The following is a 19921-nucleotide window of genomic DNA, read 5'->3' as shown; positions in this document are numbered from 1 at the left end:
TAGGCCTCCATCCAAGTGGGTCCACTCCACCCACCCAGTCCCAGGTCACCTCACTGTCTTCCCAAGAATCCCTAATTCACTACTAAGAAAACTGTTGGTGTTTGAAAACCACCTTGTTCTAGAATTTGAGTGGAAAGAGTGTTTTTAAGTGGCCATTGGGGAATAGGCGGTGGTGGCATGTGCCTTTAATCCCAGCAGTCGGGAGGCAGGAGCAGGCGGATCTCTGAATTCGAGGCCAGCCTGGTCTACATACAGAGTGAGTTCCAGGTTGGCCAGAGCTACACAGAGAAACTCTGTCTTTGGGGCGGCAGTGGGGGGGGAGGGGGATGACCATCAATGATCACAAGCTTTTAAAGGGCATGTCACTCACTCTCAAGTTCTCAGTTCTGCCCATTCCCTACCTCCTGCTGCCTCCCTGGGCTGGGATGGCCAGGCTGGGTGACTGCTGTCCCTGTTCAGCCCTAGCAGGCCTGGCTGGGCCTTTAATCGGATCCACAGAAGTCTGAGGCCCCCGCATGACTTGCCACCACAAGCCCTGATTAGCGTTCCACACACGCTGTCAAGGCCTCCTCTGGGGTCTGGTGGCTTTCTACATTTCTGAGTCTGAATCAATAGCTTTAATGTACAGTATACACGAGGCTTGCTTTTAAGTGGAGTTTGTCGGGGGAGAAGAAAGTAAAATAGGATTATAGTTGCAGACAGAGCTTAGGAGCTGCAGGGAGAAAAGAGACTTCTGGAAGCAAAGAGAAATCTAGAGGCAGAGTTTAAATCCTCGGCAATACAGAGGCCTCCTGAATGTGGCAGAAGTAGGGGATGGGTCCCCAAAGCGGGCTAGTAAGATGAACCCCACCAACTCACATAGGGTCTTGTATAAAGTCCCCTTAAACCTCACCCTTTCTGTGCCCAGGAGCTGCCTGGAAAAGCTTCCTTCTGAGTAAAAACATCAAGCGCCTGCACCACCCCCAAAGTCACAGAGACGTCACCCCCCCTTCCGGCTGTGCTTTCCCAAGCCAGCTCCCAACTTGGCTGGTTTGTCTGCTTTGTTTTTAATATTTAACTACATCAAATAATTTACTTATCGTGTGTGTGCGCACACACATGCCACAGAATTCATGTGGAGATCAGGGGACAATTTTGCGGAGTCAGTTTTCTCCTTCTGAAGTACAAGTCCTGGGGATCGAACTCAGACCGTCAGTCTTGGTGGCAAAACCTTCAACTGTTGAGCCATTTTGTTAACTCCCAACTTCTGGGTTAAAAAATTAAGTATGGAAATATTGCTTAGTTGGTAGAGTGCTTGCTTAGCATGTTTGAGGCTTTGGGTTCCATCTCCAGCACTACATAAAACTCCATTGATAAGTTTCTGTACCCTGATAAGCCTCTCTGCCGATGCAACAATCCAAATCAGACCAAATCAAACCAAATTAGAAAAAGCCTAGGTTTAATGAATACATGTTCCCGGATGATTTTCCAGCCCCCCAGAGAAGAGACAGGAAGACTGGAAAACCACATGTCTGTTTTCTGGGGGGCAGTTCAAATACCCTGTGGTCTTAAGCATCTTTGCAAGAGGGGTCATCATTTGGTGTTTCTGAGATGCAGTAGGGTTTGGAGAGAGGGATGAGGGAGGAGATTTGGGATGGAGCTTCGGTCTGAACTTCCAGACTCTTTGGATATATGGATGCCAGGGGCTCAGGTGAAGCTTCCACCCGAACAGTCATGGTGACCCACACCTGTAATCCCAGCATCCCAGAAATAAAGGCAGAATCATCTCCAGCCTGGAATACATAGGGTCTTGACTCAAAATAAGTAATTGCAGGGACTGGGGAGACGGCACAGCAGTTAAGAGCACTGTTATTCTTCCAGAGTACCTGAATTTGATTCCCAGCACCCATATGGTGGCTCATAACCAGCTGTAATTCCAGTTTCAGGTGATCTGACATCCTCTTCTGGCCTCCTCTGGCACCAGCAAACACACACACACACACGTACACACACACACACAAGATGTACATGCAGGCAAACACTCATACACATAAAAATAAACCTTTAGAAAAATAATAATTAACTTTTTAAGTAAATAAAAGCAAATGTTCTCTAAAAGGGAGTTTTTAAATTTTTAAGTCTAGAAGCCATCCTGTGTCATAGAACACCCTGAAGAGTCCCCCGCCTCCTCCCACCCCAACCCTGGCAATTGTGTTGACCATGGTGAAGAGCCTGGGTTCAAATCCCTGTTTTACTGCCTTCTGACTGTGGAGTCTCAGCTAGGGATTCACCTCTCCATGCCTCAGTATCCCCATCCACACAGTGTGGATGAGAATAAAGCCTGGGCTTCCAAAATAAGTTGGAACAACACTGGGCCAAGGCTTCTCAGTGTTGAAACCATAGATGCCAACACTCAAGATATAACGGTGCTTACAGTGCCCACAGGCTTTGGGGACCACCTCTGGTGGCTGCCTGCCTCCAATGTCTTCAGGTAGCCACAGCACTTCACCCCTGCCCCTGTGGTCTACAGCTCTCTGGGGGTGTTTTCCTCTGTCTCAGACCCCACCCCCAAACTCTTAATTAAATTAATACATCCTGCTCCCTAAGAGGCAAAGTAAGCCACACAAACACACACACACACACACACACACACACACACACACACACACAAGATCTGACCACCCCATTCAACCCATGCATTTGCTTTACAAGGATGCTCTGAAGGTCTGGGGAGTGTGGCGCTGTCAGCTGCTCCCAGGCTGATCTTGCAATAAACATCAGAGTAGGCATCTGGGCAGTCAGGATGAAGACTTGGAAGGCTGGGGACCCCCTCACCCATCACAGCTGTGCCATATATACATTAACTTTATTTAGGGGTGATGTGCAGCTCTCAAGTAGAGCCCTCGTCTGCAATTATATTAAATTATGCATGTCTTTAAAAAGCACACTTACTGAAAACAGATAAAGTCAGTAAAACACAGGCGAGCTTTCACGTGGGCATAGGAGGGGAGCCGAAGGTAGAGAAAGCGGTGTTATTGCGGTCTGCACTGCTAGCCAGCGACACTGGAGCTTGGGGAAACTTCTGGGATACCCATGTCTCCAGGGTGGAAGCTGAAGGATCTGACCCCAATGGGAATAAGCAATAGTCTCATGACCCTTAGCCGGAGAATGCAGGTCAGAGACAGGGTTTGGGTCAGTGGCTTGTGCCGACCGTGTGTTCCCATGTCCCCCTGATAGCGAGTCATAGAGCCATGCTGAGGTGGGGACACAGCTATCCCTGGAACAATCAGTCAAAAGAGCCAGGCTACCACAGTGGTCTCGCTGCCTCTTGTCAAACCTAAGATCATGTTAAAGCCCCTGGCAAGCCATGGGGCAGGAGCCTGGAAGATAGAGGGAGAGATGATGAGGCCTGCTGGCAGCATCCTGGTGTTGTTCCATTCCTTGGATGCCTCATGCTGCTCCCCACACCTGCTTTCCATACATGGAGCCTCAAGCCTGAAGCAGAAAAGAAGCCCCAGACAGCAAAAATACCTAGGGCAAGGCCAGGCATGGCCAGGGTCCTAGCTGATGATTACCAGTGAAGAATCTCAGGCTGAGACAAAGGTTCAGGCTACTTCTCCCCAACCCATCCCTCATGGAGACACAAGGATACAGGCAGTAAGTCACAAGGGTAAAGGTCTCTCCCTCCCACTCTGGCCACTCACTTTGCATGCGCTCTTGGCAGTGCAGCTTGTAAGAGAGGAAAAGTCACACACATTGCAGAAGGGGCTGTAGAAATTCTGGGCTGTGCCTCACAGGGGACAAAGGTCCATACACTCTTGGGGGCTGTTAGCATAACTCCCTCTACCAGAGCTCCCAGCCTAGCCTGGACTGGAGCATCCTGGGCTCACCAGGCCTGGGGTAGCACAGGGGAATGAACCAGCCATCAGGGGGCCCCTTCTGTGAATCATGTCCCAGTGATGTCCCAGGGACAGGGCGAGTCTATCCAGCTGCTCCAGTCACTGAGATCAAGGGAAAGGAGGAGAGGGGGCAACTCATATGCCATTTGAGCCAGGGTAAGAAGGGCTGGGCTACCCCTACCATCAAAGAGCAAAGTTCAACATAAGAGGAATTTGACATGTGTCTATCTGCTGGGAACAAGTAGGAATTGTGGTGGTTTGAATGAAAAGGGCCCCTATAAGGCTGGTTCATAGGGAGTGGCACTATTGGGAGGTGTGGCCTTGTTAGAGTAGGTGTGGCCTTGTTGGAGGAAGTGTGTCACTGAGGGTAGGTTTTGGACTTTCAGAAGCTCAAGCCAAGCCCAGTATCACTCTCTCTTCCAGCTGCCTGCCAATCCAGATATAGAACTCTCTGCTCCTCCTCCAGTACCAGATCTGTCTGCACACCTTCATGCTTCGCTCTGAACTTGTAAGCCCACCTCAACTATATGTTTTCCTTTTTAAGAGTTGCGGTGACCATGGTGTCTCTTCACAGCACTAGAAACCCTAACACTGGATCAAATCTCCTTGGGCAGGCCCATGCAGCAGCTGTGAAACCACAGATATTTCCCAATAACCCCATTCCTATCTTGATGGGACCTCCCCATCTGAATCTCTCAATAACAGCAGTGGCCTGTCCTGACAGCTTTTCACAGTCAATTGTCTTAGTTTTCCAACCAGAGGTGCTAAAAATTCCCTTGCCCAACCCCTTAGGCAAGTTCAACCCGGTGCCGTGGCCACAGTGAGCATCACTAACCCGGCATCAGGCAAGGCGGGCCTGTGAGGGCTCCATGGAGTCAGCGGAAGCAGCTCCATGCCTGAGACCCACAGAAGTGACCTTTCCCAGGTGAGTCTGGTGGCAAAACAGGGTCTTTAGGTACGGACCACAGGCACCTCTTTCAGAACGCTCTGCTTTGGTTTCTCCAATATAAAGACACAGTGTAGCGTCCTCATAGTGTTTTCAAGGAACGAGAGTGCTCTAGAAAGATATTGAATATAAGCAAGCACTCAGTACATAGTAGCTATTGCCTTTGCGGTCCTGGATCAAGTGGAACAAAGCCTCTAGGACAGGTCTGGCTTCCAGAGGGTGCCCTGTTGTGACTGTCACTGGGTTCCAAGCTGCCTCTCAAGGATGGCAGTGGAATTCACAGGAGAACCTCAGTGGTCCAAAGGCCAGCAGGGACTTCTCTCATCTCTCCTGCCGCTGGGAATATAAGTGTACACTGAGCTCTGTTTGTGCTCTGACATCCCGGAAACCCATGAGGACTGAGTAAACTGAAAATGCCGAAGATTTGAGTTTATACTTAGGGGCCTGGATCAACTTCTCTGTCTTAGAGCCGAGCTTGGCTTGATCCACACAGAGCTGTGGACAGCTAGTGGCCTCAGGGTGATGCTGACCTGCAAGCGAGCTGCAATGGGCCAGCAGTTTGGAAGTCACCTCAGCCACAAGTCTAGTTCCCTGCAGGAACAAGGAGACCCTGCACCAGACATCTGTGCCCTGTGCTCGGTGCTCATACAGAAAGAGGCCACCAGGAGGCAGCAGAGAGCAAAGAGACCAGCCCTGCCCATGGAGAGTGGGAGAGAAGAGATGTCAGGTTGGGCATCCTGCAGGTCAGGCAGGAAGGGACTTTCAGAGGAAATGACCTCTGAGCAGAGCCCTGGACAAGTGAGCAGCTTTGGGTAGAGGCTTCTGAGCTAAGGTGTAAGGGAGAAAGAATGAACACAGCCATATCACCAATGCTCAGGGACCTCTAGGGACCCCACAGTGGCTCTGACAGACACTAGATAGGACAGGGTTCCCATGACACAGCAGGCTAGACCTGCTTTCACAGGACTCTGTCATGCTGAGTGGCCTGAAGATCAAAATGGATGCAGGAGGCCACGGACATGAGTCACAGCCCATGAGGAGATCTCAGGCCAAGGCCATAGCAAGAGAGATCAAACTTCAATGCAAAGGGAAAGAAGACAGTGGTGGGCAAAACTGGGTGGAGCTGGGGGATCTAAATAAATATTTATATAGTAATTATATGTTGGTAATATTATATGTTAATATATATTAATAATACATTAATAAATATTTCTTTTAGACGGAAGGAATGTGCAGTCAAGACAGGAAAGCGGAAGGGGGCGTGGTCTGTACACACACACACCTCTGCTTTTGCAGTAGCTCTGACCAGGCCAGCGTTGTATCTCAGGAGTAGAGTGCTTGCCTAGAATCCCCCAGTGAGGGACTTGGGTGTGGCTAGAGCAAACTGCCTAGAGTCCCCCAGAGGGAGGAACTGGGATAGAGCACTTGCCTACATTGTGCAAGGCCCTGGGTTCCATCCCTAATCTCTCTCTCTCTCTCTCTCTCTCTCTCTCTCTCTCTCTCTCTCTCCCTCACGCCACTGAGATGGCTCAGTGAGTAAAGGCACTTGCTGCCAAGCCTGACAATTCAATCCTCACAATTCATAGGGTGGAAGGAGAGAACTGATTCCCACAAGTTGGCCTCTGACCTGCACACACATGCCATGGCATGCACACACTCACGCATGTACACATGCACACGAACGAATGAATGAAGACTTTTTTTCTTAATGCTATCCTTTTGCACCTACTCTAGGCACCAGGAGCCATGCCGTGAACGCGAGTGCTCTCCAAAGTTCCAGGGATGGAGTGGAGCATGCACTGGGTCCAGGGTCAGTTTTCACCGCGTGCCACTGTCACACCAAGGGCACGGTGGGGCTGGAGTACAACAGGCTTTGGAGTCAGGGGACCTAGATGTGGAACACGGGCTGGTCTCTCATAGTCAAATGATCTGGGACAAACTGCTTCGTCTCTACCTGTAAAGTGGGGAAGCAGAGCCTGTGAACTCCACACGCAAATAACGCTCATTGACACGGGCCAGCGTCAACCAGGGCCACTCTGCGTCCACAGTGACAATCACCCATCATCGTGTCCAGGAAGCCATTGTCTCTGTCCCCACCCCGCCCCCCAGTAACAGCAGCCGTGTCAGTACCAGCTCAGCATCTATGACTGAGTCCTGTCCCTACCACACAGAGCAGGGGCGGGGTCCCTTCCCTCTGTCCCTTTGTCTCAGCTTGGGACTGTAGTGCTTCCTATACTGTTACCAGAGGAGCAAGTATCACAAGGCGGAGGGGGAGCCGCTACAGTGACTGAAGAACTGTTACAGCGCCATGTGTCACAAGACCAGGAAGCCATTCCTTAGAGCACGTGGGATGTATACGCTCACACTGACCACTCTGAGATACAGCCCGGAGCAGTGCTCACAACCACAAGAACCCTAGTGTGTGCCAGGGTTCTGGAGACGTCTCAGCACCCTTTCTGAGGGAAAGGGGCCTAAAGCATGGGTGACAGACACTGTGGACTATAACACAGCAGTGCCCAGATTCACTCAAGGCAACAGAACCCAGCCAGGGGCTGGCGCACACTGGTTCATAGTCATCCAACCCTGAAGAGAAAGCATACTGGACATTTCGTACAGACCCCAAACCAAGGTCACATATCAAACAGGAGCAAGGGTTTGACTGACATGGAGACGGCTTTTTTTTTTTTAAAGTGTGGAGTTGGGTAAAAGATGAGGGAGACGGAGGCAGGGTGAGAAAGACAGGAGACGCGGAAAGAGAGAGGTGCTGGCCCCACCCTTCCGTGGACAGCATGTCAGCAAGGATGGCAGGTGCTCCCCAAGGCTGACTGGCCTCTCCCACATCACAAGGAAGCGGCACCATTCTCCACACAGGTGGGGGCAAACGAGAAGGCGGGGAGCTCAATGGAAGACTGTCCCTGTTTTCAGGATGGGTCTGAGGGAGGTGGCGGAGCACTCTGGAGATTGGCACCTCCTCAAACCTCCCCACAGACCAGAAGCTCCCCAGTCAAACTGCCCATGCATTTGAACCCCGACTCGCTGTGGCGCCACTGGGAGCTGCCTGGGCACGAAGGAGATTTAAGGCCACTTTCCTCTAAGCCTCTGTGCCCTCCATGGTATTCACGTGCCTTGTCACAGTGCTCTATCTGTGCCCCCACCAAAGACTAAGAGAGCATGGAGAATGTTCACCAGAGTTGCTTAGTAAGCTGGAGGGCTTGTCCTTTGATCCAGGGGTCTTCACATGGGGTCCCCAAGCAACAGCAGCCACCTTTGGGAACTTTTAGGGAGGTAGATGCTCTGCCCCTCCCCTGAATCATGCCCCTGATGCACTGAGTGGTAGTCTCTACAGGACAGCTGTCTGGAAGCCTGATGTGTCTTTGCAGATGGGCGTGTGAGCCCAGCATAGCCACTGTACCCCCGGGGGGGGGGGACACTGTGGGGTTCTCACGTCTCCCCATCTTCCCTCACGCTGACAGTGAGAGAAGAGGGAAATGGCCAGCGGCTTCTTCTACCCCGGACTTCTGGAAAAGCTGAGCTCTGTGCCCTGGGTCCTGAGCCATTGGCAGTCATTTGGCCCTAAGCTCCGTGCCTCTGTCATGCAAGCACCTATAGAACCACTTTGTATGGAGCTCAAAACCACAAATGTTGGGGGTTAGCAGCTGTTGAGATGAAAAGGAAGCAAGTTTGGAGTGGGGGGGGGACTCTAATAAGGCTGGGAGAAATGGGGGCATGGGGCAGGTTTCCGAGGTCCCATGCTCGTTCCACATAGGGACTCATTGAGATGTTCCCAGCTCTCGGCTCCCAGCTCGGAACTGGACAGAGAAGAAATGGTTCCACCACCTGCCACAGAGGCCCAGGGCCTTGGGCACCACCTCCTCCACCACACTCTTCCACATCCATAACCACCTCCTCTTCCTCCTAGGCAGCTCCATCTGTGACAGTACCCTCTCCCACCCACCTCTCCTTCAGGATCCTTCCAAAGGGTCTGTACTGAGGTAGGACCTTCTGCCTCCCCAGCCCTGGCCACCAACACCCTGAGGATCTACAACACAAAGAGACTTTCAGGGGAGTCTAGGGAGCCCAAAGTCCAGTCCCCACAACACGGTGGACCTGCCTCCCTCCACTCGGGCTGGGAATGTGCTTGCTCCCTCCCTGCCTCTCTCCCTCCCTCTCTCCTTCCTTCCCTCCCTCCTTTCTTCCTTCTTTTCTTCCTCCACACTTTTCTTTCTCTTCTAGTGTGTTCCTCTTTGATTCTTTCTCCCCTCTTCCTTTCCTCTCTCCTTCTCTCCCTTTCTTTACGCCCTCTTGTTTCTTCCCCTCCTTTCCTCTTTCTCTCTTTTCTTCCTGATCTGATCACCCAGCCATCAACTCTCGGTCAGCTCAAGGGGCAGCCAGTATGTTCTCCCTGGGGACAGAACCAAACTGCTCCCACAGAGGTCCCAGCCAGCCATCGCCTCCCTCAGGCTCTGTCCACACCAGTGTCCTGGCAGGTCACTGTAAACCTGCACACTCTACCTTTCTAGGTGGAGGGTAAAATCTCAACTAGCCAAAGGCCTCTGTACACACACACACACACACACACACACCACGCTGTGCCGAGAATATCTGTCTCCACAAACAAACCGTTGCAGCCACTCTCTGGGACACTGTTTGACAAATTCACATTGCACATTTCTGTCCGCGTGGGCAGTGGATGCTGGAGCGACTGGGATGCTTTGAGTCCGCCCCCTCCCCCCTGCGCTGTCCCCCAGGAAGTCGGTCCCAGGCCCCAGGCGTTCGGTCTGAAACCAAGATCGAGTTTCCTGCCCTCTGAAAGGGCTCTGCGCCGGCAGCCGTGGTGTCAAACTTTGCCCAGAGGGGCTTTTCTTAAAGGCTGGGGGCCCCAGAAGACCGGGAGAGCCACAGCGCCACCGTCAACGCCATCGCCAACACAGTACAGATGAGAGAAGCCAGTCAGCCCTTCCCTTCACTCTGACAAGGATCCATTGGTGGCAAGCCACAAGATGACAGGAGCATAGTGGCTTCCCACACCAAGCGTCACCCGCTGCAGCCTCTGTCCTCGGCAGCCACCCCTGCCCACCCAGTGCCGAAGGGCATCCTCCCAATGCTGGAAAATAAACTTCACCAGGGCAAAGAGTTCCCCCGGCTAAGCCCCTGTCACCCAGGCCACTGCGGCTCTTAAGAAGAAAGGTGAATGGAACAGAAGCTATTTTTAGGAGAGAGAAAAAAAAAATTAAATCTCAAATCGCAGCCTACCTTGGATGTTTTCGGTGCCCAGCCTCCCGGGCTCCCAGAGAGAGACAGAGACTGAGCCTCTGCAGTCACTGTGTCAAATTACAAACTGGGGCCAGAGGGAGGGAGGAGAGAGGAGAGGGAGGAGAGCGAGAGGAGAGCGAGAGAGAGAGAGAGAGAGAGAGAGAGAGAGAGAGAGAGAGAGAGAGAGAGATCCAGAGAGGGATCCAATCAACACTGAAGGGCACGGGTGTGTGGGCACCGCTTGGAATTAGCTAAGAAATTATTCATTTAATGTTTGCAGGGAGAGGAGAGAGAGAAGGAGAGAGAGAGAGAGAGAGAGAGAGAGAGAGAGAGAGAGAGAGAGAGAGAGAGAGAGAGAGAGAGAGAGAGAGAACGCAAAGAGCCAGCAGCCAGAGAACAGTAGCCAGAGCTTGGAAAAGGCAGTGTTTTAACACACACACGTGTGCACACACAAACGCGCATGCACACATGCATCCCAAGATGGCTCTGTCCCTTCCCTGCCGGCAGCGTCTCTCACGAAGCCCTGGTCAAAAGCAGGGCAGAAATGGAGGCGGAGCTGGGGACCTTGATGCAGGGCTCAGGGCTAAAGAGCTCCCCTGGCGGCCCAGGGCTGGGTCTGCCCCTGCAGGTGGTCCAGGGCCTTGCAGCCAGGTGGAGGCAGACTGGATTGCCTTCCCTGGCAGGCTAAGAATGGAGAGTGAGGCGGCTCTGCAAAGCTCCGAGCTGCCTGGGTCCTTCAGCCCTGTCCAGTCTCCCTCCCTATCCAGCTGCCCATCACCCCCATGTGCCCTTCCTATCCTCAACTTGGCAATTGCCAGATGTACCAGCTACCTAGCAACAGAGGCACAAGAGAGAATAATAACAGGAAATGGACACAGTTGGACACACACACACACACACACACACACACACTCCCCTGGGTCAGAATCTCACTGTTAACTCTATAAAAATGCTAAATAGCTCTGCTCCTCTGAAAGGGATACCTTAGCCCAGCCCAGCAGCATCCTGACTGGGGCTGTGTGGGGGCCACATGGCCTGTGTAAGGAAAAGCTTGAGGAAAACTACAAACAAAGCTGGCACGTATCACCTACCAAACGAAGGACTTCTGGGAGCTGTCTGTGGCCTCTCTGATGAAGGGACCCACTCCCTGGGGGTTCACTTGTGGAGCCTGAATGAACTGCAGCAACTGAAACTAAGGGGCCAAGGGACTGATGTCATTTCCCCAGCCCACCCCCCTGCCCCCAAGATGATGCTCCCTACCACAAAAATGTGTTCAGCAAAACTTTCAGAGCCCACTTGGGGCGGCAGCTCACAACTAACTATAACACTGACTCCAGGGGAGTCAATGGGTACCCACATGTACACACATACACATACACACACACACACACACATTAAATTAAATAAATAAATCCTTTTAAAAAGTTTTCCTAATCGGGACTCGTTTTGCATCCTAAATATGACTCTGAACTGGCCCTTGGGAAGGGAGTTCTCACTCAGGCATCTCCCTGTGCCCTAGACATAGGCTCACACCGAAGTCTGGAGGCAGGGAGTGAAATGCCTGCCATACCCTACACTACAGAACCATTAGGTTCTGGCAACTGCCGACACCCTGAGACCATGGAAGGAACCAGAACCTACTCAAGGACCCGTATCTCTTCCTCACAGCAGTAATGTCATAGTAGCCCCTGGGGAAAACAGCTCAAAGTCCAGGGACCAATGACTGACCCACAGAATGGAGTATGTCCATATGACAGAATAGTATTCAGCCATAAAAAAGCATGAAGGACTGATTTCCACTATGCAGTGTAAATACTTAACAATATCTCGCTGGGTGTTTTCTATGACATGTCCAGGATAGATGATTTCGTAGAAATAAGCAGCAGACTGGTGATGATAAGGATTGGAAACCACCGTTTAATGGGCATAGGGTTTATTCTGGGACACAGCATGAAACCAGAGGGGCAGCAGCTACATACACTGTGGATACTTCACATGCCATTGAACTACACACTCTACATCAGCCAAACTGTGTCATTTAATCTGGGGTCACACTGGCACGGCGCTGATGCCGGCTTTGCACTTGACCTTGAACAGGTCAGTCGGCCCCTGACCTGCAGAACCACCATCTGTCTGAAGTATCACGCCAACTTCGTGGGGCTTTTGTGTGAGACAAAATACCTGACAGAAGAAAATAAACCCACGACTGCTCTAAAAGACTCCTTCTGAGCCAGAATGAAGTGCATACCTGGAATCCCCCCAGCACTCTGGAAAGCTGAGGCAGGAGGATTGCTATAAGTTATAGGCCAGCCGGGGCTACAGAGGCCCTGCCTCTAAAAGTCAGTCACTGATACAATAGTTATATTGGGCTGGGCTGGAGCTGAGTCGTAGGGAATCCAGTGCTCCATCCCCCTACCATAGAAAACAAAAATTTGGGGCTGGAGAGGTGACTTGATGGTTAAAAACACTGGCTGCTTTTCCAGAGGACCCAAGTTCAATACCCAGCACTCCCACGGGGCTTACAACCATCTGTAACTCCAGTTCCAGGGGATCCAGTGCCCTCTTCTGGGGGCAATGCATACACATGGTACACAGATACACGAAGGCACAACACTCATAAATCAAATCAAATTACTAAATAATAAACCCTTTTAAAGTACCCAAAGTATTAAAATTGGATGGCTTTCGAGCCCTATTTTCTTAGCATTTTTCAAAGCATTCCTACACATTTAGTAGGCCCCAAGTTCAAGGCTCACTGGCTCTGTCCCTCCTTGCTGGTGTCTCAGAGTGGTCAAAAAGCATGACAGGGGTGGAGGCGGGGCTGCAACCCTTGTTGCCATCCTGAGAAACCCAGCAGGATGGTGAGAATTCTTAGACAGGGCGGTGCGCAGCTCGTAGCACACTGTTCCTTGATGTCATTTTCTAATTCCACAAAAAAAAAAAAAGAAAGAAAAAGGGTCTGTTTGTGCATGAGCTACTGGAAATGGTGTTAGACTCTCACCTTCATGGGCTCATCTCTTTAGACAAGGTGACAGGTGAAGCTACTCTGTTCCAGGATGGATGAAGACAGGTCCAGCCCAGAAGCAGGGACTGCCAAGTCTGAAAGATAAAACTAAAGCAACCCATTCACTTCTGAGCAGATGACAGACCATGGGGCTCCCCGGGTCACCAGGCTGCCACAGGCTATGACCAGTAACATATCACCAAGAGTTTATCTCATACTGGATAAAGCCCATGCAGAGGATGTCACAAAAAGGTCAGAAACTCAGCTGTGTGATGAACGCCCCTTCTGTGCCCCAGCCCTTGCCTGACAAAGGCACACAGCCACCCCCATGGGGTTCTGTTGCCGGCAGAAGCGCCAGGCATTCTGGTGACAGTGGCGTTCTGAGGGCTCAGCATTAAACAGGATCTACGTACATTGTTTGAAATGTGCCTAATAATAGGTCTCTCTGCTAATGCTGAACGTCAGTGCCCCAGCAGGCTGTCACAGAGCACAGCCAGCTTCGTATCCAGCCGGCTCCAAAGTGGGCAGAAGTGAGGCTAAGTCCTTGACGCAGGATTTTGAAGTCAGGTGTTGACATAAGTCCAGCACTGTGCTAGGCATTTCTTCATAGAAAAACCTACACAATTCCCTGTGGCTCAAGAAGGAAAGTCTCGAAAGCAGAAAGGGCTAGAAGATGTGCTGAGACAGTGATCTCCCAGAAACCCCGGGAGCAGCATGCAAACAAATGGGCGCTATTAAGAACTGGACAGGAAGGATGGATGGAGCAAGGAAAGAGATGGGGATAGAATGGGGATGGGTTGGGATGGGATGGGATGGGATAGAATGGGGATGGGGACAGGAAGGGATAGAATGGGGATGGGATGGGCATGGGTTGGGATGACATGGGATGAGATGAATGGATGGTGGTGTGGAATTGATGTGGTGAGATGGGATGCATGGGGTAGAATGATACAGGTGAGGTGGAATAGGATGGATGGAATGGGGATGGTGTGAGGTGGATGAGAGGATGGGGTGGAGGGTGGGATTAGATGGTATGGGATAGGATGGACAGTGTAGATGGGTGAGACGATGAGATAGGGAATGGGATGGATGCGGAAGAAGGAGGTGGATGGGATGGGATGGACGAGATGGGAGATCGAATGGAGGATGGGATGGGAAGAATGAATAGAAGATCCTACATATATCCTGCTAGAGGTGAATAATAATTATTTTTGGTAACAAAAATCATGCATATAATAAATATCTGCAAATTAATGCAAGAGAGATATGCAAAGCTCAGCAACATTGCTATGTGGGAACAATAACCCACAAGGAAAGCGAGGGAAAGGATGATCCCACTCAGAGTGGCACTTCCCACCCCACCCCACATCCCCCCCACCAAAAAAAAAAACTTGGGTATGTATGACTCACACCAGAAAGATTGAGGAACGAAAAGGGGATGCTGAATTCAAAAGGGTGGCAGGATTGGGAGTATGACGACTAATCTCATTGTTAACATACCTGAGAAGAAAACAGCTTAGCCAAGGAACTGCCTCCATTCAATTGACCTGTGGCAAGTCTGAGGGTTGTTTTATTCAATGGTGATCAGTGTAGGAGGGTCCAGCCCACTGTAGGTGGTACTACCCTTAGGAAGGTCATCCTGCATCACAGAGGAAAGCAGGCTAAGAGCCAGTAAAAGCAAGCCAGGAAGCAGCGTTCCTCCCTGGCCTCTGCTTCAGTCCCTGCCTCCAGTCCCTGCATGAGTTCCTGCAATGGCTTCCCTCCATGGTGAGCTATAACCTGTAAGCCAAATAAGCCCTTTCCTCCAAGTGTCTTTTGGTCAGTGTGTTATCACAGCGACAGAGAGGTGAAATAGGAAGCGACACAGGACAGGGAAAATACTTAGATTTCATAAAATTCTCCCTAAATCAACTGTCTCATTGGTTGTGTCTTACTTTTTCTGCTGTGGTGATAAAACACCACGACAAAGGCAAGCTAGAGAAGAAGGAGTGATGGAGTTTGTTAGGGTTCCAGGGGGATAAGGGTCCATCGTGGCAGGGAAGGAAGGCAGCAACCAATAAGCACGGGAAGTTGAGTGTTTACATCTTCAAATGCAAATATAAGGCAGAGAGAAAGAGAGAACAGGATGTGGGGTGGAGCTGTAAACCCTCAAAGCTCTCCCTCAAGTGACATTCTTCCTCTGCCTCCAAAAGGTTTTCAATTATTCCCAAACAGAGCCACCTACTGGGGAACAAGTGTTCAACTACCTGAGCCTGTGGGGGACATTCTTAATCAAACCACCACAAAATCAGTACAACAATGCAACGTTGGGAGGTTTTAGACATCTGAATTCTGAACCTGAACTTCCCATAAAAAATAGGCCTCAAAGATCAACTTGAAATGCCTCTTCTTCGGACAACAAGAGTCAAGAGAAAGCAGCAGCTTGAGAAGACACTGAAATACAGCATGAAGAAATGAGGAGTCTATAAGGGAGACCACTGAGCAGGTAAAAGCACTTGTGTGCAAGGATGAGAGTCTGAATTCAAATTCAAAGAATTCATATAAAGATCCAGGCATGATCTTCTGTAACCCCAGTGCTCCAGTAAGTGGTGCTGTTTGGGAATATTTTGAAACCTTCAACAAACACCCAGATTGGGGGAGACGGGACTGAAGAGACGGCTCAGTGGTTAAGAGCACTGGCTGCTTTTTCAGAGGTCCTGAGTTCAACTCCCATCAACCACATGTTGGTTCACAGCATCTATAGTGGGATCTGATGCCCTCTTCTGCCGTGCAGGCATCCATGAAAATAGAGCACTCATATGCATACATAAATAAATCTTTAAAAAGCACCCAGATGGGAACCCGCATAGGACTGAACTAGGCCCCCTGAATATAGGTGACAGTGCTGTGGCTTGGGAAGTATATGGAGCCACTGGCACTGGGACCAGGATCTAACTCTACGTAGAGATACCTGCTCAGCCTAGGCACAGTGAGGGGATGGGACAGTCATAGTTGATTTCCCAGAGGAGGCCTTAACCTCTCTGAGGAGCAGATGGAAAGTGGAGTGGGGAGGAGGAGTGGAGTGGAAGAAGAGGAGGGAGGGGAAACTGGGACTGGTATGTAATAATTAATTAATTAAAAAGACAAAAAAAATACACAGATGGGTTATTATTTCCCATTATGTGTAAGCACTTTATTTACATAGACTTCATTTGATGTATAAGATTTTTGTCTTACTGGGGTTATCTGGCTACCAGTCTAGCTCCAGCTTCAATGAAAGACTCATCAAATTAATTAACAATCAACGAAGACAAAGAGACACTTCTAGCAGGAGAGATGGGCTGGGGTGGAGCTCCAGGGATACAACATTTGCCTAACACGTATGAGATCCCGGGCTCCATCTTAGTACTGAAAAAAAAAAAAGATGTTTAACTCAACAAATGATCAGGAAACTGGGTAATTAAGAAATACAACCTAGCCAGGCCATGATGACACACACCTTTAACCCCAGCACAGGAGGCAGAGACAAGTAAGTTCAAGGCCAGCCTGGTCTACAAGAGCTAGTTCCAGGACAGGCTTGAAAGCTACAGAGAAACCCTGTCTCGAAAAACAAACGAACAAAAAGATTTATTTATTTATTATGTATACAGTGTTCTGCCTGCGTGTATACCTGCAAGCCAGAAGAGGGCACCAGATCTCATTACATTGCAGAATGCTGTGAGCCACCAAGCAGTTGCTGGAAATTGAACTCAGGACCTTTGGAAGAACAGTCAGTGCTCTTAACCACTAAGCCATCTCTCCAGCCCAAGGAGGACCAAAATCTTACACGTAAATTCTGGCCCAGGTAAATCAAGTGCTTACACAGAAAGTGAAATAACAACCCAACTGGGCATTTATTGAATTATATCATTATGTTATTGTATTCGCTTTTAGCCTGTTTGTATCTAGAAAAATCTACCAGTGGGTTTTGGGAAAAGGTTCAATGCTTATTGAACTTCATAGATTGCTCAAAAATTATCCTAATTAGAGAGTCCATAGACATCTTGATTTAGATGCTGGAGATGGGAAATTCACAAAATATCATGAGCCCCAGGGCAGAAGAGATGCCTCAACAGTTAAGAGCACTCCCTGCTCTTGGAGAAAACCTAGGTTCAGTTACCAGCGTCTGCATGGCAGGTCACAACCATCCATAACTCCAGCTCCGGGGGATCTGATGTCCTCTTCTGGTCGCCAAGAGCACCAGGCATGCATATGGTACACAGATATACATGCATGCAAAACACTCATACACAAAAAAATAAATCCTTTAAAAATATATATATTTAAGTACTCATTTTGAAGAAATTCATGCCACTGAGCTTTCTATCCCAAAACACCAAGGGCTTGGTGGAGCAGATGGCAGAGTTTAGTGTTTTAGGGTGACATCATATGCTTGAGTTCATTGGACTGCTGTCATCAATTCTTGATTTTCTAAAAGATATCAGAAATATGGGACTACAGCAATGACTCAGTGGTTAAGAGTGTGCATTGTTCTTGCAGAAGACCCGGGTTCAGACACCCACAATGGGTGGCTCACAACTGTCTCTAACTCCAACTCTTGAGAATCCAGTGCCCTCTTCTGGCATCTTCAGGCACTGTACTCACAACCCTCACACACGCACACACACACACACACACACACACACACACAATTAAAAACAGTTGAGAGCTAGTGAAATGGCTCAGCAGTTAAGAACACTTGCTGCTCTTACAACAGTCCCAAGTTCAGTTCCCAGCACCCATGTCTGATGAGTCACACTGCCTGTAATTCCAGCTCCAAGGTATCCAATACCTAATTTGAACCTACACACACACACACACACACACACACACACACACACACTTCCCCTTCTCTTTCTCCCTGTGGACATGCAGATGCAAAGGGAATGGTTAAGAGACGGCTGGACAGCTAACAGATTCATAGAGACAGAAACACAGACAGCTAGATGACAGATAATTGATAGGTAGATAGATAATAAACTCATGTGTAGATGATGAGAGACAGGTGATAGATGACTGATAGAAGCAGATGATAAATGGCTGATAGAACATTAGATAGATAACATACAGTTGGTGGGTGATAGACAAAGATGACAGATCAAAGATACATAATAGATGGCAGATAATAAATGATAAATAGATAGATACATAGATGGTATTTAGATACATAGATGATGGATAGATTAGATCGATAGATGATTGATAGATGATACAGAGAAGTGGAAGATAGATAGATAGATAGATAGATAGATAGATAGATAGATAGATAGATAGATCTATATGGACAGATGATTGATAAGTTGATAAATATATACATAGGAAGGTGACAAGTGGACATTTTTGTTTGTTTTCCAAGACAAGGTTTCTCTGTGTAGCCCTGGCCATCCTGAAACCCACTTTGTAGTCTAGGCTGGCCCTGAACTCAGAGATCCACCTGCATCTCCCTCCCAAATGCTGGGATTAAAGGTTTAGGGTTAGAATTAGGGTTAGGTGAGGGACTAAAGCAACCACTGCCTGGCTATGGGAGGTGAACATTTTTATATAAAGCGGGGGAAGTATAAAGAATTGGGATGAGATGTGAGCAGTGTGTCTGGTATAGGACTTAAGGACACATTAATTAATTCCATTATAATTAAATTATAATTTTGACAATTACATCAAAACTGAAAGACTTTTCAATGGGAAATCCTTAAGCCACCGTAAAGACTTCTGTCTGTCATCACTGGGAGGGCACACACTCTTCTGGCTCAGGGCACTTACCCCAAGACCCCAGGCTGGACACCAGGCTCCCCTCCCCCAATAGCCCCATTTTCAGATGGCCTGGTGTCCAGGGTGCCCACTGGGGTGGAGGCAGGACTTCTCTGTGAGGCCCCTGGCCTCTTCTCCACTCCCATGGAGGTATCATCCTCTTCACTGAGGAGGAAACATTGCTTCCAAACACTGAGGAAATCTGATAGGCTACTCCCCAGTACCAGCCACCTCTTTCTCCTGCAAGCAGAACACGGGTTAACCCAGGATAGCAATGCGCTCAGGTTACAATGGGAGACAAGACAGTCATCACTATTGGTCTGTGAGGAGAGGAACTGGAAGCTGGGTTTCGCTTTTCTTTCTGAAGAGGAGCAGGTAGAGCAAGCCCTATCCTTCCTTCTTCCTTCTAGCTCCCACCAGATGTGAGAGCCAGAGCTGTGGCACCCACGGTGCAAGTGTGACTAAGAGGCTTAAAAAGTTGTGAGCAAGGCAGCCCCAATGTAGACCAGCCACCAGCCCATAGGCAGCAGCGGCCTGCGTTCAAACCTCTTCTAACGGGAGAAAAGGAAAGCTCGGTTTGAGTAGCTGTTGACTGTGTGTTGTCCTGCTTCTGTGAGGCTTGTCTTAAACACACACGGCAGGTTTTTTTTCTCCTTTTCTATCTTAGACTGCAGAGAACAGCTGGGGTTAAACTGATGGCTTAGGGCTTCTTCCTACCATGCTTCCTGCTCTAATGTTGGGGTGAACAGGGCAGGAATGAAGGTGAAGATTTGCTGTGCCTTCCGTTTGACTCAGACAGTGAAACACTTGACCCCAGGAATGGGAATTTGCCCAGAAGTCTCATGGTGGATCCACGGTGGTGACAGGGGAGCACAGACCCCAGATGGCAGCACTAAGATTAACAGACGGGGGAGCTGCAGAGATGGCTCAAGTGTTCGGAGCACCGGCTGCTCTTGTGGAGGACCAGGTTTGCTTCCCAGCACCCACACGGTGACTCACAACCATCTGTAACTCCAGTTCCGACACTCTCTTCAGACCTCCTCAGGCGCTGCATGCAGAATGTCCCTACCTTCA

The 19921-nt window shown here is 49.6% G+C and overlaps 1 protein-coding gene across 9 annotated transcripts in view; it reads right to left on the bottom strand.

Moving 5' to 3' along the window:
• Positions 1-10623, bottom strand: part of Rimbp2 (RIMS binding protein 2) — a 192566-nt gene extending 181943 nt beyond the window's left edge. For 3 of the 9 annotated variants that reach the window (XM_075978037.1, XM_075978035.1, XM_075978036.1), the window contains exon 1: positions 10078-10165. The gene's annotated coding sequence lies outside the window, so the exon portion shown is untranslated. Of the gene's footprint in view, positions 1-10077 lie in introns of all 9 variants that reach the window. The other 6 variants (XM_075978042.1, XM_075978046.1, XM_075978040.1 and 3 more) reach the window with 4 other exon arrangements.
• Positions 10624-19921: the final 9298 nt, after the last annotated feature.

Source organism: Microtus pennsylvanicus, chromosome 1 (assembly GCF_037038515.1).
Source record: "Microtus pennsylvanicus isolate mMicPen1 chromosome 1, mMicPen1.hap1, whole genome shotgun sequence".
In the NCBI taxonomy this organism is placed as follows: domain Eukaryota; kingdom Metazoa; phylum Chordata; class Mammalia; order Rodentia; family Cricetidae; genus Microtus; species Microtus pennsylvanicus.
The sequence above is the reverse complement of the archived record's forward strand: the minus strand, read 5'-3'. Positions and strand labels throughout refer to the sequence as shown.